The following is a 26,616-nucleotide window of genomic DNA, read 5'->3' on the forward strand; positions in this document are numbered from 1 at the left end:
CTCGTTTCTGTTTCTAACATGCAGGGAAAGAGCTAAAAGAGAAAGGTAAAAAAATTTTTTTAAATGGTGGGAACAATAGGTAGAGCAAACTCGCATAGGATACAAGATCTAGGTGGACATCAGCCCCATTATAAGACTTGGAATGTTAGACAAGAAGACAAGGCAGAGGTCCTGATTTATACCTGAGCTGCAAAGAAGGTGGCAGCTTAAAAGGCATACTGTTCAGGGCTCTAGCCCCAGTAACATTGAACACTGCAAGTACAGTAGCCACACTGATTGTAGGTCCCATCAGCCCACCTTAGTGAGGACTGGCTGAACCTGTAGGTATGGGAATTGTACTTGCAGCTGAATGGTGGTAGAGAAAGTAGGGACCAGGTCTTACTGAATGTTATGAGCACACAGGAAAAGTGCTCAATACAAATAACTTAAAAAATGTAAGTATAACAAAAATGCCTATAACCTATAATCAGTAGTTTAATTAAAAGACTCATTTTTAAAATTCTCAGCATCTAGCACAGAGTCTGACATAAAAGACAACAGTGCATACAAATGAATGATGTTCTAGGGCTAGCTCAGGCCAAAATCCCAAGAGACAGGAAAATCAGTGGAAGATAGGCTCTGCAGTGTCCCCATGACTTGAACAAGAAACTCTTCTTCCTATGGGACCAGGAGGGTGGACAGACCTAATTGTCCCTGCTGAAGACAAGAGAAGACAACGTGATTGTGAGGGGCCTTAATGGTAACAGCTAATTTTTATCAAGAACAGTATGTGCTTGGTACTGTGTTAAGCAGTTTATAAGAATTATCATATCTTAACCTCATGACAACACATTAGAAGTACATATATTCTCATTTCAAAGTTGAAGAAACTGAGGTTTGCAGACATCATGTAACTTGTCCAAGTTCATATGGCTATTCGGGACCAAGACCACTAAACTCGTCAGTGGCACTCAGCGTGGAGTGGAATGGTAGTAGTAGTGGTGGGAGTGGGAGCAACAGCAGGAGCATCTAATACTTTCATAGCTCTTACTGTGTGTTAGGCAAGGTTCTAAGGATTTCACATATATTAACCTATTTAATCTTGACAACTATTTTAAGAAGTAAATACGATCTTTATTTTACAAACAAAGAAACTAAACAGAGAAGGGTTAAGTAGCTTTCCCAAGGTGAAACAGTTAGTAGTAGTGGGGCTAGGATTCAAATTTAACCATTACCTTATACAGCCTCTCTCCAATTCATTTTCTTAAGCTAACACTCAATATACCTGTGTTTTACAAACTGCTGATCATGACATAAATTTATTAGTTTATGACAAGCAAGTTTTGTTGTAAATGAAAAGACTAAAATAAAATGGGCCTCCCCCCCCCCAGTTTTTTTCCCAGTACCTTTTCTAGTGCTGGACGAAGTGGCTGAGATCCTGGAGGTGGCAAACTGCAGGAAAAGCATTAAGTAATGGATGTGTTTAGTTCTGTAATGGGTGGGGAAGGAAGCAAATTTAACAGTGGAGAAGTATTCAAGAACTTATTCATGGAGCACAAATCAGAAAATCTCTCTTCTTTTACGAGTATAAAAGTTTTGTAGAATAGATAAGAGAAAATGTTTAAGGGTTATTCAAAGTAACTAAAGTAACTGTAAAGAAACAAAAAATAACTTTTTTTTTAAAGAAATCAACACTTCAGGGAAACTTCTAGAAGAATATGAGGAAAAGGGTGGGGAGTTGAGAACAGAAAGCTGAAGACGTTCAATTTAACTCTAATAAGAAAAAAAAAAAAAAGCCACCGAACACAAGTATGCAAAATTAAAAGAATGAAAAAAAGAACCAGTTACCAGAGCCTTTAAAGAATTGAAAACAAACAATACACAAACTGCAATTTTTTTCAAGAATATCATAGTACGAAAAAATTCACTTTTTAACCGTGAACTGTAACATGGGTAGGAACTGTATCTTAAAATAACTTTTTTTTAAAGTTTATTTTTTTTAGTAATCTCTACACCCAACATGGGGCTTGAACTCACGACCTCGAGATCAAGAGTCACATGCTCTTCCAAATGAGCCAGCCAGGCACCCCATGTATCTAAAATAACTCTTTTTGCAAACATAGCTAAAGCTAAGAAAATGAAATATGAAATATAAATCAGAAGAATACTACAAACAAAAAAAGAATTAAAGTCTCTTCTACATTAAGCCAAAGAAGATACTTCTCACCATAAAGAAATTAGAGGTGGCTAAGAAATCAGCAGAGGAAAATGAAAAGCAATGCTCTAGATAGGAAGATAACCCCAAAGAATACAAAAACACTAATTCAAAAGGATATATGCACCCCTATGTTTATTGCAGTATTATTTACAATAGCCAAATTATGGAAGCAGCCCAAGTGCCATCAATAGATGAATGGATAAAGAAGATATGGTGTGTGTATACATCACACACACACACACACACACACACACACAGAGGAATATTATTCAACCATAAAAAAAGAATAAAATCTTGCCATTTGCCACAACACGGAAGGAGCTAGAGAGTATAATGCTAAGCAAAATAAGTCAGTGAGAGAAAGACAAATACCATATGACTTCACTCATATGTGGAATTTAAGAAAACAAATGAACAAAGGAAAAAAAGGGAGAGACAAACCAAAAAACAGACTTTCAACTATAGAGAACAAACTGATGGTTACCAGCGGGGAGATCAGAGGAGGAGGAATGGCTGAAGTAAGTGAAGGAGATTAAGAGCACACTCATCTTGATGAGCACTGAGTAATGTATAGAATTGCTGAATCACTATATTGTACATCTGAAACTAATATAACACTGTGTGTTACCTATACTGGCATTAAAATAAAAATAATTAAAAATAATAATAAATAAACAGGAAGATGACAAAAGAGCACTAGAAACAGACGTGGCTAATCCAGATGATGCAGAGAAGTTTTAAAAAGCAGTTTGAGAAAGAAATCTTAAGCAAAAGGAGAGACACTGAATTGGAAATTAGTCAGCTCCATCATTTTAAGGAAGTTAAGGAACAAATAAGGAAAATAGTAGCTATAAAATGACAACTGGAAAATTTTCAGTGAGACAAGACAGATGAAGGAAGACTGATATTTTTGTAAAGAGGAAACAGGTGAAGTTCAGGGAAATCTAAAACTTCTCATTAAAGAACAAATAGAAGGCAAAAAGATGTTAGACAAGTATACACACACACGAAGGTATTTATTGTTTGAAAGAGAAAAAACATCAAATAGAAACTCTGATGTAACTGAGAAATCAAAATCAAAACTTTCTGAAGGTGAAAAAGAATTATCTTATTTGGGGTGAATTACAAAATAATACTGGAATGAGCCACCGTGAGGGAAAACACCAGCAAAGGAGAACAGAAGTTCTGGATTGCCTCAAAAGGCTTTATCTGAATTCTATAATCAAGCTGTCAATGAAAGATTAAAGTAGATTAAGGATTATTAAGTGGTGACAGACTCAGTTTCTTCATGTGGAGTGATTCCATTTGTGTGTGGTATTGGTCTTTTTTTTTTTTTTTTGAGAGGGAGAGAGAGAGAGTACACCAGCATGAGTGGGGGGAGGGGCAGAGGGAGAGGGAGATGCAGACTCCCTGCTGAGCAGGGAGCCCACAAAGCTGGGCTCAATCCCAGGACCCGGAGATCACGACCTGAGCTGAAGGCACAGACTCAACCGACTGAGCCACCTAGGTGCCCCTGGTACTGGTCTTATTATCAGATCAAAAAACCAAGGTATGTCATGTTCAGTGGACTCAGAGTAAGAAACTTGCTTGCAATGTTTCTTAAAACCTGAAACAGTACAATAAAATTATTTCATGTAAACATTTTTGCTTTTGTAAGTGTCTCATATAAGGAAAACCAATACAGAACCTAAGATGGTTATAGCTTCAGCAGTTTCTATAATGTTCATGTGGATTTTCAAAATTAATTTTGCAACATTTCAGTCATTTTATATTTTGGAAATTAGATTTATTGTAGTAATATCCTAAAGCAGACTTTTCCTATTTAGTAATAAATCAATATCCTTGCTACACATACAACAGAATAAAAAATAAAAAATATCAGAAGGCATCATGCATACACAGCATTTCACGACACTTTAGTTTGTTATGTGTGTATATACATGTGCAGCATGTAATATGTTCTGAACATCATAAGATTTAAAATACACAAGGATAAAAAATTTTTATGTAATGTCTAAGAAATTTTTTTCTGCATAGGTATTCCTTAAAATGTAAAGACCTTATCAACAAACTTTTGCATATACAGAAATCTTCATTGGCCACCACTCAGAGGACTGCTCCCCTCATACTTCCTCTTTCCCCAGTGACTGTCCCATAACGAGCTGATCTGAGTGGACACTGCCACCTTCTGGCCGGTGCAAAGAAATGTATGTATGTTTTGGGGCCCTGCTCATAAACCTCCTCTCCCTCATTCTACCTTCAAGATTGAGTCTCTTTTGCCTTAAAAGGATTATGCACACAAGTCACCATTTTGTCTGTCTTCACTCTCATGAGTAATCCTATCCCATACAATTTATTATGGCACTATCTATAGAACTTTCTGTGATAATGGAAATGTTCTATATCTGCCCTAACCAATACTGTAGACACTAGCCACACGAGGCTATCGAGCACTTAAGAATGTGGCTAGGGTGACTAAGGAACTGAATTTTTACTTTTTATTTAATTTTAACTCATTTAAATTTAAATAGCTCTATGTACACAGCTAGTGGCTACTATAATGGAAAGCACAGTCTTATACACAAACATAAAAGCAAAATATTTATCCTTCTCTCCTTCTGTCTTTTCAAATTCTTGACTAGTTATTATTTCAGAGGAAAAAAACCTCTTATTTATTTTCGTTCCAGTTATGAATCACAAAATGTGCCTGTGGGAGATAGATAAAACTTGAAAAATAGATAAATCACACCTGTCAGAATGGCTAAAATCAACAACACAAGAACAACAGGTGTTGGTGAGGATGTGAAGAAAAGGGAACACTCATGGACTGTTGGTGGGAATGCAAACTGGGGCAGCCACTGTGGAAAACAGTATGGAGGTTTCTCAAAAAGTTAAAAACAGAACCACCTTATAATCCAATAATCACACTATGGGGTATTTACCCAAAGAATACAAGAACACTAATTCAAAGGGATACATGCATCCCTATGTTTATAGCAGCATTATTTATAATAGGCAAGATATGGAAGCAGCCCAAGTGTCCATGAATAGATGAGTGGATAAAGAAGATGTAGCACATACGGGCACTGGGTGGCTCGGTAGGCTGAATGTCCAACTCTTGGTTTCAGCTGAGGTCATGGTCTCAGGGTCCTGGGATCAAGCCCCGCGTCGGGCTCTGTGCTAAGCATGGAGTCTGCTTGTCCCTCTCCCTCCCTCCATTTGCATTTGCTCTCTCTCTAAAATAAATAAATAAAATCTTAAAAAGTAAAAAAACAGAAGATGTAACATATATCTACAATGGAATATTATTCAGCCATAAAAAATGAAATCTTGCCATTTGCATTGACATGGATGGAGCTAGAGTATGATGCTAAGTGAAATAAGTCAGTCAGAGAAAGACAAATAACGTATTATTTCCACTCATATACAGAATTCAAGAAACAAAACAAACAAGCAAAGGGGAAAAAATAAGAAAGACTCTAAATTATAGAAAACAAACTGATGGTTACTAGAGAGGAGGGGAGTAAGGGGATGGGTTAAATAGGTGATGAGGATTACGGAGGGCACTTGTCCTGATGAGCACTGAATGATGTATGGAATTGCTGAATCATATATTGCACACCTGAAAATAATATCACACTGTATGTTAACTAACTGGAATTCAAATAAAAACTTAAAAAATAAAATAATGAATAAATAAATAAAATATTTTGTCCAGCATGCTTATTTATTATTAGAAGGAAGGTTGGCTGGAATGTCCTAGCTCATGAGAACCAGAAATGGAGTCTCCTCTTATACCTTTCAGAAAACTGAAAACTTTCCACACACACAAACTTATTACTCTCTCCATATGAAAAATATAAAATGGACATTAAAAAAATAAACCAGATAAAAATAACTTCTTAGCAAGAAAAATATTTTGAAGTGAAATTAGATGTAATAAATAAAAGTGCTATTAACCTCTATACCTTTGAAAATGCAACCCTGTCATACAGTGTAGTTCAATAAACCAGAATTTTAGAACTGGGAAATTACAGCTCATACAGGAAATTGAGTCCAGAAAAGTTAAGAGAATTGCCATTCAGAGTTTGCTGACCACAAAGCCAGCCTTTCTGACACCGGATGGGCCCACCAATTCTTTCTGAATTCACTCAACAACCACTTAAGCAAATTACTAGATACAAAGAATAATAAGAAACCCTGCTCCCATTCTTTCCAAGTGTCCACCTATCTCCTTAATGCTCCTCTAATAAAACTTGATTTTCTTCACATATCAATTAAAAGAATAATTTCAATTTTATTTTCTACATTTAATTACTAATATCCAATGGTATCATTTTCTACTATTTTTGGTTGACAAATATAAAATAATGCCTTTATGAGAAAAAAAGCTTTCCAAGTTTGGACATTATTAAATAATTCAATTCTAAAGACATTTTTCTGTAAAATCAAGGTATGGATTTTTTTTTTTTTTTTTAAAGATTTTATTTATTTATTTGAGAGAGAGAGTGAGCACGAGAGGGGGGAGCGGGAGAGGGAGAAGCAGACTCCCCACTGAGCAGGGAGCCCGATGCGGGACTCGATCCCGGGACTCCAGGATCATGACCTGAGCTGAAGGCAGTCGCCCAACCAACTGAGCCACCCAGGCACCCTGGATTTATTTTTAAGTTTGCTCTTAAATATGCTAGTTTTAGCATATTAAGTAAGCTTTTTCTCAGAAATAACTGTCTAAACTCTAGTTATAATTACTACTTATTAGTTTTGATTAAAAATAATATTAAAATATTAACCTATTTCAGGACAACAGGAATTACAGTATTGGTACAGAATATTCAAATAATATACGAGCAGTACCTTCAACAAATAATTTAGACAGCAAAAAAAATGCCCTAAATAATCCCCTGGTCATTCAGTGTATCTCAAGTCTCTAACCCAATTTGATGCCACCATGAAAAATTCAAATGTTTTTTAATCTCAAGGAAACAAATTTTGCTCTTTAGTTTAACTTTAGTAATTTTAGCTGATGAGGTCAAAGGGGTTAACAGTGTGATAAGGCCACAAAACAAGCAATCTTAGACTACACTAGAAGAAACACACTATCTAAATCAGAAGAGTTAATGCCGACTATTGAAGGCTCACTTACCTCTAGCTGGAATGACACTAATAGTTCTTAGCATTACATTTTCCCCTTATTAAACTATAAACTAGTCAGCTGGCTATAATAACTAGATACGATTTAACATTTTACTTTTTAAATTATTTTAAAGTATTTCCCATATTACTATACTTACAATTATTATTTCAATCGCTATATTACATTAAGATAATATGCTTAAATCATTTAACCACAAATTACTAAACCAAAGATTAAGAACATCTTTATTCTTCAATATACCACTTCTAGAGTCAGCCTGACAAAATGGATATATACAGAGGGGATAAGAGTGAAGAACCATGTTACATAATGTAAAGCATTTACAAATGTTTTAGCCTAACCAATAGAATATATGATTGTTACTATCAAATAGTTTAAGATGTCAGAGAGGGACAGAACTAGGATCAATGGATAAAAATAACAGAAAGGCAGTTTTCAGCTCAAAGTAAAGAAAACCTTTTAAACTATCAGAATTATTCAACAAGGTTATGCACTACCACATAAAACACTAAGCTGTACATCTGAAAATGTTCAAAAACAAGCTGAATAATCACTTGCCAGAGAAATTCCGACTCTTACACTGGATGGGCAGTAGGACCAGATAACCTCTCATGTTTCCTTTCACTAAGCATATTCAAATATTTAATCTCCTGCCATGATCCCAGCAATGTGCTAGCTGCTAAATATACAAAAGTTGACAAAACAGACATGGTCTCTATGGTTTTTGCAATTACAGTCTAGTGTAGGAGACAGAGAAAAAGAGAAAGAAAAAGGAAAAAAAAAAAAACAGGCAAAAAAGTAACTACAAATCATAAGTCCTGTTGAAGGAAAACAACAAAATGCTACAGGAGAAAAATGGGCATCAAGGAAGGCATCTCAGAGGAAAAAGATGTGAAGTTATAACCTAAAGAAAGAAGAGCTAGGTAGACTCTAGTGCTCTAGCCCAATGGAAAGCCATTGAAGGTTATGAGGAGAGTGACACGATCTGATTTTCAGTTCTAAAAAATCATTCTGGCTGCTTTGTGGCAAATGAATTGGAAGGGAGAAAACACAGAAGCAGGAAAATTAGTTAAAAAGCTATGTAGGGGGACGCCTCGGTGGCTCAATTAAGCGTCTGCCTTCGGCTCAGGGATGATCCCAGGGTCCTGGGATCGAGCCCCATGTCGGGCTCCCTGCTCAGCTGGGAGCCTGCTTCTCCCTCTCCTCCCCACCTGTGCTCTCTCTCGCTATCTCTGTCTCTGTCTCTCTTAAATAAATAAAATCTTTAAAAAAAAAAAAAAGCTAGGTAGGAAGGAGCCCAGATGAGAAATGATGATGGTCTGGGCAGGTTGAAGTGGATGGATGGAAAGGAGTAAAAGAGTTGAAGATGCAGGCAGGGGTAAACAGAAGCTATAGCACTTGGTTGATAGATTAAATGCATTGGATGAGGAAAAAGGGAGAGAGAAATCAAGGATGACACTCAGGTTTCTGAGTGCCTGAACAACTAATCAAATGGTGCTGCCATTTTCTGAAATGGAAAGAATGGGGGAGAGACAGATTTGGAGTAAAAGGGGAATCCAACTTTAAGTTTCTATGAGCTTCTTTAGACCCTTAATAAAAACTATCTATCAAAAAATCTCATTCTTCACTTTCTGCTCTTTAAAATCCAGTCTGGGGGCGCCTGGGTGGCTCAGTCGTTAAGCGTCTGCTTTCCGCTCAGGTCATGATCCCAGGGTTCTGGGATCGAGCCCCATGTCGGGCTCCCTGCTCAGCAGGAAGCCTGCTTCTCCCTCTCCCACTCCCCCTCCTTGCGTTCCCTCTCTCACTGCTCTCTCTCTGTCGAATAAATAAATAAAATCTTTTAAAAAAATAAATAAAAAATAAAAATAAAATAAAATAACAGCCAGTCTGTTTAAGGGGAGAAATGCTATAAAGGAGACTTGGTCAGTGAAAATTTTAAAAAAAATTGGAATACAAATGGTAGATTATTGTATCAGTGTTAAATTTAGCAAACCCATAACTGCATAGTGGTTAGATTTTTTTTCATCCCTATTCTTAGGAAATACATGTGGATGTATTTAGAAGTTAAGTGTCATAATATATGCAACTTACTCTCAAATGCTTGGGGGGTGTGTGTGTGTGCATGCATGTGTGTACAAAAGACCATATATATGTATACAGACATATATGTACATGCATATGTACATATGTGTATACGGAAGAGAGGAAATGATAAACAGCATAAAATTTTGACAGTAGGTGAATTTGGATTAAGACTATGTGAATATTCTTTGTACTATTTTCATTCTTGCAACTTTCCTCTGAGTATGAAATTATTTCCAAGTTTAAAAAAAATGTTAGGCAGTCAATACTACACTTACCTTATTCATGCTAACTAATTCTAATTCTTTTCGATCCATCTCATATGTATTTCCCCCCAACCAGCTTTTCCATTACCAAGAGTGGTGTCTCCATCAGGGAGACAAGAAGCATACACAATAGCTCCACAAAGAGAGCACGACAAGAAGTGAGGGCTATAACAACAGGCTTCTTGCAATTTGCAATTTCCCATGACATACAGTATCTATACCTCTGCTCTCTGGAATGTACTAAGTCCTATGGCCTGATCTATATCAGGCTGCTAGATGACAGCTCTTAGGTTTTATATTTTTGCTTCTCATGTAATAAATAGCAATAAGGCTCACTACAGAATCAGCATGTTCATGTGACACCTGCCTGGATTAAGTGCTCCTCCTGTATGCTCCCATACATCTCTGGGTATAGCAACTGTCACCCTATTTTATTTTTAAAATCATATCTACATGTGTTCTACTTTCTCTACTAGACTGGGAGCTCCTTGAGAACAAGGACCATAATATATTTGGGGTTTTCTTCAATTCCTAAAGAGTATCATAATATGTAGGAAAAAACATTCAATGAAAGCTAGTGAGTGAAGAAATGAAAGTTACTGAAAAATCTAAATATGTATGACTGCAGTTTTACTAGAAGGTATTTTGTTTCTTCCCCTTGGACATAGCAGTATATAGAAAAAGTCTTACTCTAATTCTATAGCAACGGAGACATAATATCTAAGTGTTGCTGATAAAGAACTGAAAATGCCAGTAACACTATGCACAATCCCCAAGTATTGTTTACTTCAACAACACAAATAATTATAATTTTATAAAATATGATTAATAAAAAGTAAAAGGGTATTGTAGGCTGACGCCTAAGTATCAACCACACCTTAAAATCAAAGTACATTTATATTTAACCTATACTTGCTACTGGTCAGTCAATGCAAGGAACACTTCAGTGACAAGAAAATATATGTCATAATATTCTAGGCAGAACTTTGTTCTTTATTATCAAAGAGTCTTTAAGTAAAATTATGTAAGGTAAGAATATTCAACTTAGTAAAACAAATTAAAAACTAATCATTTTACTGTGAAAGGCAGCATTTTTTAAATGCTACAATTAATCTTGCAAAGAATATATGATTAAATGAGAATATACATTAAGTACTCCAAAAACAAAATTATAAAGCAGATATGCAGCCTTAAGCAAAATGACTATATGTTAACGTTTCAAAATGTCCCAACTATCAAATGCTAAAATACCAAATGCTTAAAAGATACTTCTGAACTTGTAAAATTAACAAAACTTAGCTAAGTCCCTAGTAGGGCCTGACCTTCTTTTAGCACTTAGAAAGGGCAGAACCCAGAGATTCAAATCCAAACATAATTCAAATCTCCTTCCAGTCCCTTAGACATTAGCTCTTCCTCTGTTTCAAGCCTAGTACTGTTTTTAGCTCTATTTGTGGTTTATTATCATGTCTCTCCTGCACTCATGAGAGCTTCCTGATATTTGGTACATTATCCCTGTGTGCTGCCCGAGTTACTGCTCTGGACTCATCTTGAGTTGCCCAAATACTCCAGCCCCATCTGGAGAACAGGAGGCAGCCCAGCTCAGCCATTAGATCCCTGGCAATGGTGAGCATGTGCCTCTAACCATCCTCTTCCGCCTTCTCCTATTAATGAAAGAAAGAATACAATGTCTCCTACCCAGCTGGGTACTCTGTCTACATCCTTGCTGTCTACTTTTCTAGTTCCCTTTAGATTTTCCCAACTCATAGAATATAATGCACATGTCAATTTTTTGGGGGGGCGGGGAGGGTGGACAGAGGGAGAGGGAGAGAGAGAATCCCAAGCAAGCTCCACACCCAGCACAGAGCCCAAAGCAGGGCTCAACCTCACAACCCCGAGACCATGACCTGAGCCAAAATCAAGAGTTAAACACAACATGTGTCACATGTCCCACACATGTCAATTTTTAATAATTCTCAAATCCATCCTGTGTTCTCCAACACCACTTAATCTAGACTCTTATCATCTCTAGCCAGTATTCTAGCATTAAGTTTCCTTAATTCCCTACCTTCAGCTTCTTCCCCTTAACCCACCCTTTATACTTTTCCCAGACTTAATATTCAAAATTATAAACCTGATCATGTCACTCTTCAATTTAAAATCCTTCAATGGCTCTCCAAAAAAAGTGCCTTTAAACAGTACTAACAATAACAACTGGTACCTACTGAGTGAGCACTTGTGTACCAGGTAGCTATTACCTCATTTAAATCTCGCAACAATCCTACAACATGGGTAATTTTATTATTCTGATTTTGCAGATTTAAGGAAATTGCAACATGGAGAAATCACATAATCTGTCCACAGACACACAGATAGTAAGCAAGTACAGCTAAGATTCCAAATATGGCTTTGGTATTCCTTTGCAGCTGTTCTCTCCTACCACTACCCAACAAACCCTGCCTTCCACTCATGCCAAACTACCCAAGATCCAGTCTCACACTATGATCTTTCAGGACTCCTTACCAGACTACACACTACTCCCTTGCTCAAAATGCCACTCTGGTCTACCTTGAGAACTCTCTGAAGCCTTTTTCCTTTCTTTCCTCTGCAGAGGAACTCCTAGGCAGAACAGCAGTAAGCCAAAATGATACACACACCCCATTCTCAACTTCAAAATGCTACAATACAGAATGCTCAAATAGATTTTCCAAGATAACTTCCAAGTGAGGATCTAGTGCCATCCTCATAAACCCGAAATTCACTGGAAAATTAATAAAGATCAACAATATAGCAACAGCAAAAGCTAATAAAAATACACTTAATAGCTTGGCAAAATATTCACAATATATAAAATTCAATTATCTTGAAATATATGCTGACTCATTCAGAATATAAGGGACTCAAGTATGTTATCTAAAATTTAAATTAAAAAAAGAACACAAAGGACTCAAGTTTTAAAGTACTTTTCTGCAAATCTGACTTTTTAAAATGTTACAAGCAAGACAAATTCTATCTAAAATCTATTAGCAAACCAAGAAAAAATTCAAAAAACTAAAGAGCTCTTCTTTGACTATACCTGAATTCAGAAAATAATGATTCAATACTAAAGGACTTGTGCTTATGAAATATATTAGATGACATATAGGTAGTGAGTATGGTACCGTATCTGCAGCATCAGCACATTAGGCCAGTATCTTCCAGGAACATGCAAGAATGTTATCAGGAGTCTCTCCTGGGTATTAACTGATGGTTAAACAACATCTCTTCAAAGTACTACTCAAATATATTAGCTTATAATTCCCCACCCTAAAGCTCTCAGTTTTGTCTATTCAGTCTCAAGATCCTTCTGTAGTTAACTGCTCTTTAACCGGCATTTGGACACGAAGCACCAAGTGTTACTTTCAAACTTACAATCTCTTTTCTAGTTCATTAAGAAAATGTCCTATAAGATCATTTCTGGCACTTGTCCCAGCCAGACCTCTGTCTTCCTATATCTTTCCTTGCTTTTTCCCTTTAATCCTTAGAAAAAATATTCTTAATCCGTAAGCAAATTTCTTGTACAAAGCATAAATTATTTCTTAACAATACCATTTTATAGAGATATTAGGAAATTGACCTTTAATGGATACACAAAGATTAATCCATGGTTCAGGTGCTATTCTAGGGTAGCAGACCCAAAATTATTTTGCCTTTGGCATTTCTCCAGAATACAATCAACATGCATTTCTTACACAATATCCAGGATCAGGCAGAAGACTTACTTTAAAGGGACTTTTTACAATGGTCTACTCAGGATAATAGAGCCTGGCCCAAGGAAACAGTAAAGGAATGGAGAGGGAACAACTCCAATAGCAGGACATTGCAGCTAATGGAAAATGAGGGACAGGAGACCAGAAATCAGGATGATTCCCAGGTTTATAATTTGAGTAACTGAGTGATTGGCAGCATCATTAACCAAGATAGAAAAATGAGGTGAATACACGAGTCTGGAGGAAAACACGTACTTAATCTTTGATGTTTTTAAGTTCCAGGTTTTCTGCTAGACAATCAGGTGGGCATTCTAAGTAGCTCACCTAAGGACTGGAGTGCTCAAGAGGAAAACAGGGCTGAAGAAATGAATACAAAGGAGATAATGAAAACGACATGTGTTCAAAGAAAGCAGGACAGAATGAAGATAAAGAGGTCAGACTGAAAACCCTGGGAAACACGAGCATTTAGGGATGGGGTCAGTAAAGACAGCTGAGAAAGAATAAGTAAGAAGGAGAAACAGGAGTGATGTCATAAAGGCAGAGAGGGTGTTACGAACATGGGCATGATCATCTAAAAGGCTCACACTAGATTTAACAACAGGAACTAAATCCAAGTACAGATACAATTTCAGTAAGTAGAAGAATCATGGGTAACAACACTGTTGGGATGGCAGAATGGCTCAAACAAGGCAAAAAAGGCAAAGTATGAAGTGTGTTTGGAACAGAATGTAGAAGAGTTTTGCTGGAATGGAGAGTTCATGTAGCAGAAGAGAAGAAAGGAAGTCTGGGCCAAAGCCTCTGCATTCCAGATTGTATTCTATTTTGGATTTTATTCCACAAGCAGGAAGAAGAAAGACTGGTAGCTTTTTTTTTTCTTTTAAAGACAATGAATCGATCTGATGACAGCTTTCATGATGAACTGGAATGACAGGAGAGTTAAGGCAAGACAAACTATGAAGCAGTCTTAAAATTATCTAGGGCCTGACAGAGGTTGGTAGCAGCCAAAGTAAGAATTAAGGAGTACATAAAAGAGAGATATTCTCTACTCCCAAGGTGCCCTAAATATTCCACTCTTACTATATTACTATACTCATCATGTACGACAATAATTTGTGGACTGAGACCTTCTCTTATTCAGCCTTTCATCACAAGTACTAACAAATCAGGAACAAGGGAAGTGGCCAAAAAATGTGTGTTGAATTAGAATAGAACTCAATAACGGTTAAGATACAGAAGTGAGACTTAAAAATGCTACACAGAAACTTAAGTAACTTATAAGATGGTGCTACAGAAAATACTAATGTAAAAGTCAAGATCAAGTTTAGAAACTGAGTTTAAGATATGTTTAGGGTAGAGAGGGTGAGTAAAGATAACCAAACAGAAACATCAAAGAGAAAAAACTGAAACCACAGAGGAAAAATATTCAGATATTCAGACAAAAAAGAAAGATTTGAGATACACAATGGAATCAACAAATCTCATTATTTGCTCAAAGAACAAATATTTAATAAAATATTAACTTCCTAATACATTTTGTATGTGACTCTTCTTTAAGAATGCTATCTGGGTGGCTCAGTCGGTTAAGCGTCTGCCTTCAGCTCAGGTCATGATCCCAGGGTCCCGGGATTGAGCCTCACACTGGGCTCCCTGCTCAGCAGGGAGCCTGCTTCGCTCTCTTCCTCTGCCTTTCCCCCAGCTTGTGCGCTCTCTCTCTCTCTCTCAAATAAATAAATAAAATCTTAAAAAAAAAGAATTGCTCATTTGTATAATCTTTACAAATTAAATTGACGTAAAAAGCCCAACCAAATGGGTCAATCAAAACTGGGTCAGTGGTGAATAACCATCTGCTTTACTCAATCATTCATTCAACAAAAATTTACTGAGTGACTATAAGTTTGGTGTTGAGGCAAGGGAGACCAGCCATGACAGAAAACAGAGTAAAATACAGCAAGTATACAACAAAATAACTGCAAAATGTTACAGGAATACAGGTAACAAAGAATACCATAGAGGACAGGTAGAGGAGGCGTGGTAAAAATATGCCTAGAAGCTTTCCTAGAAGAGGAGACTTTTATTTGGGTTTTTAAAAAGATGAACTCATTTAGCAAAGTAGCTAAGAAGTTGGATGATATTCTGGAAAAAAGGAATATTATGTGCAAAAGCATAGAGATGTCACAGAGTTTCTCATCTTCATGGAACCATGACAGAAGATAAGGGCCACATCAAATGGAGGACTTTCTGTACACAGACAGCAAATCTGACCATTATCCTGTGATAAGAAACATCAGATATGCATTAGAACCCAGTAAGGAGCACTCCAAATCCCCTAAAGCAGATTGCAGGTGTAGGCAGGAGGTGGGCAAGAAGCAAAAAAAAAGGTGTCTGACTTCCGTAGACAACAGAAAGCCACAAAAGATTTTTAAGCAACAATAAGACCTTATCAGATCTGTGTTTCAGAAATTCCAAAGTCAGTAGTATGGATGAGTGGCTAAGGGAAGAAAATCTGGAGGGAGACCAATGAAGAAGATTAAAAAGCGATTGCAGTAATACTTCAGCACTAAACATTGACAACTACTTACTCAAACATAAATGAACCACAGAAGGAGGCATATAAAGTAATGTAACTGTAATATGGGCTTTCAACATAAGTTTCTGAACTCATCTCAAACATCAACTCAGTAATCAGAAGCAATTACAGAAAAAGTGTGGTCAGGTACATTAGAAAAAAAAAGGAAAAAGAATGGCCATCAAATCTTTCTCTTAAAAATACTTCACTTACACTTTATGAAGTTTTTTTTTAATTAAATAATTTTTTTTTCCTTTTTTAAAAAGGTACTTTTTAAAGTACCTTTTTAAATATCGGACAGAGATTACCAAAACAGAATTTAGAACCACAGGGTAAGCACTGTGCAAAACTGCTGAGAACGATAAACAGGGAGAAGTTACCAGACAAAAATAGGTTAGCAAAACAAAACAAACAAAAAAACACAATCTTTTGTTACTCACGTATAAAAACTAGTTTTGAACTGATAAAAATTCACCAAACTGGGGGTAGAAGGTATTCTTTAACACCTTTCCCCACTAGCCACTGTCTTAATTTGAAAGAAATAGGTCAATACATAAGGACATATATATGATAATGATAGACCTGGGTCCGCAGACTAGGATTAAATTAATTTCATTTATTTTTCAAAGAAATAGCTCCTTCAATTTTCTTCTCTCTCTACTAGATCATTACATCAGCTATAAATATTTTTATATTTATTCAAATATACTAGAAAAGCACCCATCTTTAAAAAAATAACAATTCCTTGACTCCACATCCCCTCTAGCTATCGCTGTTTTTCTCATCTTCAGTTTATGGCAAACTCCTTGAAAGAATTAGTTGTCTCCATCCTCCCCTACAGTTCTCTCTTAAACCCCCTCCAATAATATTTTCATCACCACTAATCCACCAGGAACTTGTTATAGTCACTAATGATTTTCATATTGTTAAATCTAGCAATCTGGTCATATCCTAGTCCTGGATCTAATAACATCTGACACAGCTATTCACTCACTCCCTCCTTCTTAAAACATTTACTTGGCTTCAGGGATACCATTCGCTCTTAATTCTCCTCCTTCGTGGAGTGCTTCTTACTCTTACTCTCTTAGCTCTAGCTTTTCCTCTCCCTCTCCCTTTCCACGTCAACATTACAGGACCCTAAGGCAAAATCTTTGGGCTTATTCAGCCACACTTCCTTTCTAGATTATCCTAATCAGTTCCCAGGGTATTAAACACTATCTCTATGCCAATGACTGGAAATATGTATCTCCAGCCCAGACCTCTGGCCTGAACTGCAGACTCATGTATACCTGTTGTCTGGACAGCATCTCCAGTTGAATTGCTAACTTATCATGTCCAAAATTAAACTCATTATTTCCCACCTGCTTCTCCTGAAGTCCTTCTCATCTTGGTAAATGGCCACTCCATTCTTCCACTTGTTCAGGACAAAACCGACAAATGGCCACATCCAATCCACCATCAGATTTTGTTGGCTTTGCTTTCAAAATGTATACAGATTATGAGCACTTCTCCCAATCCCTGCCTAAAATCACTTTCATCTTCCACCCTGAACTGCTGCTGGAGTCTCCTGAACGATCTCATTATACCTAGCCTCAGATATTCTCTACATAACTGTTGAGAGGTCTATTTAAAACAAGTCGAAACCTTTCAGTACTTCCCACCTTCAGAGTAAAAGCTAAAGTCCTACTGGCCTACAAGGCCATATATGATCTATCATATACCCCTCTCCCAGTACTGCCTATGGCCCCCCCACCTCATCTTCCACTAATCATTCCCCTCAATGCCTCCACTGATCTACTTGCCACTCCTCAAACAAAACAAGCATGCTTCAGCTACAAGATATTTGCACGCCTTTCATTTTCCTCAAACACTCTCCCTTAATACCTGCACAGATTAAATCACAATCTCACTTCTTCCATATAACTGCTCAAATACCATTCATCATTGCAGCCTTCTCTAACGTCTTATATAACACAGCAGCATCCTCCTTGCATCCTCTCTGCCTTATTCTGCTTTTTTTCCACAGCACTATATTAATTGACATATTACATATATACTTGTCTATTTTCTGTATCTTGTCATTAGAATGAAAGTTCCAAAGGCAAAAAATAACGTTTTCTTCCCTGCACTATTATTAGCAAGGGCTTAGTGGGTATTTCTTGAATGGATGGATGGCATGAATCAGGAAAATCTAGACTCAGGATCTGGTCTCAAGCCTGGGTTGAGGGAATTTATATAGCAGAACTTCTCAAGGCCTGGGAAAATGCTGGCTGCCAAAAGCAACCATGAAATGAAGAAAATAAACCTGAGAAAATTTTTAAAAATAAAAATAAAAGGAAAAATAAGAAGAAAAAAAAATGGCCATCTCTGCCTCCCCACTCCCTGGGTACGTTTCCTATAACCTGGCCTACAAACTCAGACCAAAACATCACCAGACCCATTCTACACTTAAATAGCTGTTACAAATAGTTCCTGCCTTTCTAAAGTATGATTGTCAGACAAAACTGTAACTGCCAACCCCAACACTGCCTGCCAAGACATAATGGTCAGAGAAGGCTCTCAAATTTCCCCAAAGCACTCAGGCTGCAACCAAATATCATTAATATGATGACAACAAAATTCAAAGTACCTTCTGGTGTCTGCCTAAGTTAGCTGTCCCTAGTGTATTCTCTAGGGGCTCTGTCATCAAGATTATGGTATCTTGGTATGGGGGGGGGAGGGGTGTGTTTGAGGAAGCTGGGGGGAGGACAGAGAGAAAGGCAGAGGAGAGGGAGAAGGGGAGAGAGGGAGGGAGGAAGGGGAAGGAGTGAGAGGGTGGGGGGGTAGAGAGAGAGAGAGAATGAATGGGAATTAATTCAAAGAAATAGGGCCTAAATTTATTTTTTGTATTTTAAAGAGAAGTAGATTGCCAGGGAATGAAAAGCATCTACTAAGCTGTAAGACATCACATTACAGAAGGACCAAAACCCTGAGACATTCACATTCCTCAGCTAAAAAGCTGTCTTGCACCTCCCATTCCCACACACAGAATTGAAGATATGGGGTAGGGGGGCCATGACAAATTGGACAGTTGGGAGCAGTGATTGGGGTGAAGAGTGTGGTAACAACTACAGAAAAGAAGGGAAGAGAAAAGTAATTACCCATTTTTTTTTCTCTTTTTCCCCTTCCGATTGTACTTACCAAGCATAGAAACCAGATAGATGAAAACCGCGAAGAAGGCAGAGAGTGAAGAGTAAGGATGCTCTGAAGCAAATAATAGCAGAAGAAATCAAGCACAAATTCCTTTTCTAAGTGGCTCTTTGAAAACCAGTCATATGAAGTAAGTTAGGAACTGACCAAGAAAATTTAAAACAAGCCCCCACACCTTAGATAACTACAGAACTGTACAAAGAGAACAGAGATTCTTAACTATTTGGAATGATGGTCCTGGGGCATTTTTAAGATCAACAATCCTCAAAGATGACCCAATTATATTCAAACTGATCAATATGGAAAAGTAAACAGGTGAAAAAACTTCAGCTTTCATGGATCCAGTCTTTAAGAATTCTCTGGCTCCTCAAGGTTCCAAATCTCAAAACAACCAATCAGAAGTCTTAAAAGTCAGAGAAGTAACTGGAGGAACATTCAAAAGCAATCACCTCAGCAGAGAAGAGCTGAAAACTCACAGATTACACTTAACATACTCTGATTTGTCAACTCACTTAAAAAGGAAGGAGAGTTCTGACTGGTTGCTCTCCATAGGCTGAGTCACATCCCAGCATCAGCACAGTAGCAAGTGTGTCAGACGTTAAAAGAAGCAGGAAACCACAGGATACTCTGAGAAAGGTATGGGAGGAAAAAGTAGCAAAGTAAAGACAACTTAGCCGTAGGTAACTGCTGGTCAGCAGCCTATCACGCTAGTACACAACAGCTAGAACTGTTTGTAGCCTAAGGTGGCATTCTGTATTTGCTTTTGTGCTAATACTTCCCTCTCCTTAACACTCCTCCCCAGTCTGGCACTGATGGCTCTCCCCGCTCCCCCCTGACAGCTGCCACTTTTTAGAGCTCCCCTCCTCCAGGCACTACTTGATTTAGGTGATTTGGTGTTTCCCACCCCCAATTCATCTTCTGCCTTCTTCCTGTATTAGCTCATCCTGTATTAGATCATGCCTTCTACTCAGTCCCTGTCCTTGAAAAGCACATAATCCAGTGGGGCAGGTAGATGTGTCACTAGATTAGGTACATCACAGTCAGTGCCATGAAAGAAATTTAACCAAGTGCTGGAAGCACATATTTATCTGTCATTACCCTACTCCATATCTTCCAAATCAACACTCCAGCTTCCCACTCTCTTGTAAATCAGTTACTCAGTCCTGTATCTTTCCATAATATCCCCTGATCTCCAAATTCACTTTGCATTTCTCATATGACCTATTCAACTACTTCCTATCAGAAACACAATTCAATATACTGCCACACTGCCACATCAGCCAACTCCCTAAAAGACATACTCTATCATCCCCTTGCTTTGAAACATCTAATATCTCTCCAATGCCTACAAGATAAAGTTCAAATCCTTAGCACAGAAAATAGGATAATACAGTTCTCAAACAGAGCCTTTTAAAAGTAGGCAGACGGAGTTCCAGTTCCACTATTAGCTGTGTTACCTTTGGCAGGTCACTTTACCTCTCTAAGTTTCCTCATTTACAAAGTGAGGGTATAAAAACAACCTACTCATGGTTGTTAGGAGAATTAAGTTAGCAACTCCATGCCAAGTACCTGCACAGTATCCAGCATTCAGTTAATGTTAACTACTACCCTGGGATATCTCATCTGTCTGGAATGTCTCACTCATCAAAGGAAGCAGATAACCAAAGTTTTACTCTCATATACTTTAGAATGATTAACAATAAGAGTTAAATCAGAAATGACCTTCTGGTTAACCATGAACCAACAAAAACGTCAATTAACCAAAATATGCTTTCCTGAAATTTTCGTTTGTCGAAACTTACTATAATTTATTTAAAAACAAGTATCCATTTATTAAAAAAAATAACTAGATTACTTATGTTTTATTTCCTATTCAAGCTCAGGAAGGAAAAAAACAGCTGCTTACCAACAGAAACTCAGATATTTATAAGAATGTGATTCTCTATAGTATAAAATCCACATAAACTAAATTCAATCTCAATTGCATATATAATTTTCTAAAGATATATACATATAACAAAACAAACTCTAGAAGCTTAAGAAAATAAAAGTGTATATCAGATAGACGGTGGAGTGACATTCATTCTTAGACCTCACAATCAAAAGATGAAATCAGAAAAATTTTTTGTAAGTCAGTGATTTAAATTTTAAAAACTGCCAAGTCCACAATAATAACAACAAAACAGATCAGATACATATTTTAAGAGATTCATATATGTATGATGTTAAGTGTTAATGGAAATTGGTAAAAAGGTTCCAATAAATTTATGGGCAAGAGACAATTCATACAAAGGAGAAGGTAGAACTAGAAAAATACTGCATTTGCTTTTCTATTGTGGATAGTGATGTTAGACAGTAGATGCCCTTACACCTGTTTTTAAAAAAACAAACTTCTTTTTTAAAGATTTTATTTATATTTGAGAGAGAAAGAGATAGTCAGAGAGAGAGCATGAGCAGGAGGGAGAGGGAGCAGCAGGCTCACCACTGAGCAAGGAGCCCGATGTGGGGCTCGATCCCCAAACCCTGGGATCATGACCTGAGCCGAAGGCAGACGCTTAACTGACTGAGCCACCCAGCCACCCCTAAAAAACAAATTTTAAAAACAAAAACCTAGGGGCTCCTGGGTGGCTCAGTCGTTAAGCGTCTGCCTTCAGCTCAGGTCATGATCCCAGGGTCCTGGGATCGAGCCCCGCATCGGGCTCCCTGCTCAGCGGAGAGCCTGCTTCTCCCTCTCCCACCCCCTCTGCTTGGGTTCCCTCTCTCACGGTGACTCTGTCAAATAAATAAAATCTTTAAAAAAAATAAAAACAAAAACCTATAAAAGTAAGCATCTGCCTTCGGCTCAGGTCATGATCCCAGGGCCCTGGGATCGAGCTGCATCTGGGTCCCTGCTCAGCGGGAAGCCTGCTTCTCCCTCTCCCACTCCCTCTGCTTGTGTTCCCTCTCTCGCTGTGTCTCTCTCTGTCAAATAAATAAATAAAATCTTAAAAAAAAAAAAAATTATGATGAAACTGGTCAACCAAACTGCAGGAGGCAGCGTAAGTCAATAAAAAAAAAACTTTCAGAAATAAATTCGGCAATATTTTTCAAAAGTGACAAAAACCTTCATACCCTTTGACCTTGTAATTCCCCCTCCTGGGTCTTTAGCCTAAAGTAAAGAAGCAAAACAGCACAGCTATATGATAACTGCATTACCTGCAAAACAAGAAACAACTTGGATGTCCAACTATTAAAAATAAGTACCTCAATTCACTGTAACATGTATAATTTAAGTGTACAAAAATTATAGCAAAAAGAAAACATTAAATATGAAAACAAATATTAAACATTATATTTATGCTTTGATTATAGTATAAAATAGTATAGTATAAAATCACATATATATGGTAAGAATTAAATGAGAAGAAAAACTAAATGTTTATTTTTTTTTCTTATGTGCTATTGATCAGGCCCACTATAGTAAATACACATTTCAAAACTGGCTTTTCAGAGGCATAAAACCACAACTGTCCATTTTTTTCCCAAAAAAAACCTATCACAGAGGAGTAATCAGATAGGCTCTTCTCACATACAGACTAGCCATACATGTAATTTTAGCCATGCTACTAACCATCTGTAACCTTATTATATTAAAATCTCATTTTACCATCAAAACGTAACTGTATATGGGATCTCCATATGGTGAGCAGAAGCCACTTGTTATGGGGCATCTGCAGAGACAGCCCCAAGCACTGAGGTTAAAAACTATCTAGCCAATGGAGTAGTGAAGGTCAGGTTTCTCCTCTATCCCCAAATGAATCATCATGTTTCTCATCACTCAAGGGCTCTAAGTTCCTAAGAATGGCAGCTAAGCATTCATGGAGGGAGAAAATACAAGTTGATTTGTTCTCCCTCTGAAAACTGGCAGCTTCCTCATTTTCCCCAAAAGCACCATGAAGTAATGAAAAATACACAAGCATGAGGTCAGGAGATGTGGGGTACGACTGACTCTAAGCAACCTCAAACAAGGCACTTACCTTTCGAGTTTTAGTTGTTTAATGGGTAGAATTTTTACAGTTGAACCAAATAATGTATTAATTCCTTCAAATTCAACATTCTATTTATAGACCCCCTTTACTAATACATGTCTATGACTTTCAAAACCTTCCACTCAGATGGCAGAACAATTATTAAGACTTAGAATTAGGAAAATGGGGGCAAACGTGAAATACAGATAGTCAAAATTGTATCCCAGGTCTGTCCCTTTCTACCTGCATGACCTTGGGCAAATTACTTTGCCTCAAAATAAAGTCCTAAAATCAATGAAGCTGCAATCCTTACTGGCCATGCCTTTTTAAATTTTGCATCATAAAATGTATTGATTTTTCACTGTCATAACTGGGGTTTCATTCCCAACCAACAACAATTTTGACTGTGTTCTCGGAAATTTAAAAGTACCTTGCACATCCATCTTTTCCATGTTTTCTGATACTGAAAGAGATAGTTAACAAAGTTTGCCTATCTTAAACCTATATTCAGGATTAAGAGCATTCCTCAAAAATGTATTCAATAAGTAGTTGAGTACCTGTACTACATAACAGTATATGCTAGAGTTGCAAAGGTCCTTCCCTGAAAAAACCCAGAAGTCTTATGGAGACAGACATATAAACAAATCATTACTAACTGACAAATGCTAAATGCAGAATATATGATGTGCTATTGGATCAGTCAAGACAAGGGGGATAAGATGTCTGGACCATTTTCAGAGGTGATATTTTCAGTAGGTCTTGAAGAGCAAATTGTTTACTAGGTAGAGAAGAATTCTCAACAGAGGAACAATGTAAAACCACAAAGGAAGATGTCATCTTCAAAGAACTCTTACGTAGTCTTTGTATGGAAAGGCAGGCAAAATGGCAGAAATGAAATCAGAAACACAAGTTATCAGAAACTGTGAAGGACTTTGACTTTTATCAAACACAGATTATGTAGAGTCACTGACGGAGTCAATAACTATACTGAGTCATGGATGCAAGCAAAGTCCCCTTCTTCTAGCATACAGTCAAAGGAGTTGAGTCAAAGCAACAAACAAACAAAATGCAGGTCTCCATATGGAAATACAGAATAAATGGTTGCTTGTTGCTGTTGTTTTAAATGGAGAGTTCCTGCCCTTAGGATGGCTTCTAGCAGTTTCTTACTACAGCATATTAATACCACACTGAAGTGAAAGAGTATGAATTACGGCTAAAAGATTCAAGAAAGTGTGTGTATTTTTACCTAAAGATTCTTTGAAGTCAATGTTGTTGAGAACACTAAAGAAAACAACGAAATAATACTTAAGAGCTTAAAAAATCACAAGAGGCAAACAGTAATAATGTCTGAGAAGACTTGACTTCAGGTGAAACACTCAGGAATGTTTAAATACTTATCATATATTGATTGCAGATAAGACATGTTTTGTGCAGAAGGGTATCCTAAATTCCTTTTGGTTAAAGAAGAGCTGCCACCACTAAAATCTTTAAACTAGCCTAAAAGATGATGTTTTTTTTTAACTGGCAAAATTAATAGGTTCCATTATATTTTAATGCTCAGAAAAAAAGGAGAAAAGGAATGCCTTCTCAAATGGCTACTCTGAAAAGACTAAAACTCAATTTTTATCTCACCAATGGGAGCAAAACATCCACATTTCAATCTGGGACCACGAAGAGTCCCTGAATCAGTAATTTCCACACTGCTAAGGCCTAGTCTTGGAAATGCAAGCCTAACTGGCTGGGTAGCCTACAAAGATGAATTTGCAATTATTGAAATTCAAACTCAAGCTTAGCCACCGACGACTACCTCAAAGGAATCATTCTGCCTTTTACTTTGATAAAAAAAAAAGTAGCATAAAAAACAAATATATGTATAAAAACAGCAGATGTCAAAAGGAGAGAGAAGCACCATCTGAACCTATGACAACGGTGTGGTCCACCAAAGTTTGATCTCTGGATGTGTTTTAGGGTGTGTCTTTGTTTTGGCCCAGTAATTAAAAAAAAACAAAAACAAAAAAACCCGTCATTGGGGCAACCGGGTACTTTCCCCTGTCAACCCTCACAAGCATCCTGGCCCTGAAATCACTGGGTAACTTGGCCTCGCCCTGATTCCTCCTGAGAGAAAGGCACAGCCCCAGCGCCTGAGGCCCCCGGCGCGCCTGTCACAGCCCGGGGGCGGGGGGCGTCCGGCCTCCAGGCTCCACGCTCGCCCCTCCTCAGGCGGCTCACGGGGAGCTCGAGAAGGTGCCGGGAGGGCGGGAGGCCGGAGAGCGTCCCTGCCTCACCCCAGGTGCCTGGGCCCGAGACCCGCCGCGCCCCCAGCCCTGGACAGTCGCGGACGCCCGCCCCGCCCCGCCCCGACTCCGGCCCCCTCCCGACCCCGACTCTCACCGTGGGGAGGTCACGCTGCCTCCTCCGCCGCGGCCCGGCTGCGGGCCGCCCAGTGACCCACAGGCCCAAGGACCGCAGGTGACGCGAGGGACTGCCCGTCACATCCCCGCCGGCCCCGCCGCCGGATCCGCAGCAGCCAGCATCGCGTCCGCGGCCTGAGGGAGCGCCTGACTCCAGAGACACCGCACCCCCTCCCTCGGCCTGCGCCCGCCCTGGACTCCGCCCTCCAGGGCCCGCGCACCGCGCGCGCGCAACCCCGCCCCCGGGGCCCCCGTGCGCAGGCGCAAACCCCACGGGGCCAGGCTCCGCCTTCAGACCCGCCCCCGCCGCCTGACTCTGGCCTCAGCCCACCTCTGGCCCCGCCCCCACCCCGCGCCGGCCTTTCCCAGGCTCCGCCCCCACCTAGGGACCCGCCCCCCTCCCCTGACCTTGCCTCTCTGCCGCCTGACTCAGGTGTCTGCTAGGCTGAACCCGTGACGCCGGCACCGCGTCGGACCTCAGCTTTAGCCGGCACCTAGAACTAGTAACATTTGCTGCTTGACCGCGGTCAAACTTGTCAACTGCACCTCCCGACCCCGAGAAGTTGATAGTCTGAGCTTCAGGACTGACATGGGCTCCTCTCCCACCTTACAGTGGTGTGAGCATCTCCAGCGTTTGTGTCCATCCCTGTTCCCTGCCCTCCCGTGCTCTGGGCCATGCCTGAACCATACACCCAACCCACCACACCAAAACACGGGGTCTTGCTGAGGCTGAGGGGAAGGAAGAGGCACCCCCAAGTGCTGAGATTTGCAGCATCTTCCATGGCACCATCAATCTGGGTTCCCACTGCCAGGAATCGGTTCCTACTTTCCGTTGGAACTTCCATCACCCACAAGCCTTCTTCCATTCCTTTCTAGTGCTCTTACCCTGGAGGTCTCCGAGGTCTGGCTGAGTGTTAAAGCCTGCAAGCTGCACTTATGTGGCAAATAGACTAGCTGCTCACTGAAATCCTTGTGGGCCACACTTATCGACAGCTCA

At 38.7% G+C, this 26,616-nt stretch overlaps 1 protein-coding gene across 9 annotated transcripts in view; it reads right to left on the bottom strand.

Moving 5' to 3' along the window:
- CCSER2 (coiled-coil serine rich protein 2) overlaps window positions 1–25,834 on the bottom strand; it is a 191,255-nt gene extending 165,421 nt beyond the window's left edge. For 3 of the 9 annotated variants that reach the window (XR_013449713.1, XM_036103964.2, XM_036103965.2), the window contains exon 1: window positions 25,600–25,830. The gene's annotated coding sequence lies outside the window, so the exon portion shown is untranslated. Of the gene's footprint in view, window positions 1–19,713; window positions 19,829–25,599 lie in introns of all 9 variants that reach the window. The other 6 variants (XM_036103961.2, XM_078077493.1, XM_078077491.1 and 3 more) reach the window with 4 other exon arrangements.
- Between the last annotated feature and the right edge of the window lie 782 nt (window positions 25,835–26,616).

Source organism: Halichoerus grypus, chromosome 7 (assembly GCF_964656455.1).
Source record: "Halichoerus grypus chromosome 7, mHalGry1.hap1.1, whole genome shotgun sequence".
NCBI classification, from domain to species: domain Eukaryota; kingdom Metazoa; phylum Chordata; class Mammalia; order Carnivora; family Phocidae; genus Halichoerus; species Halichoerus grypus.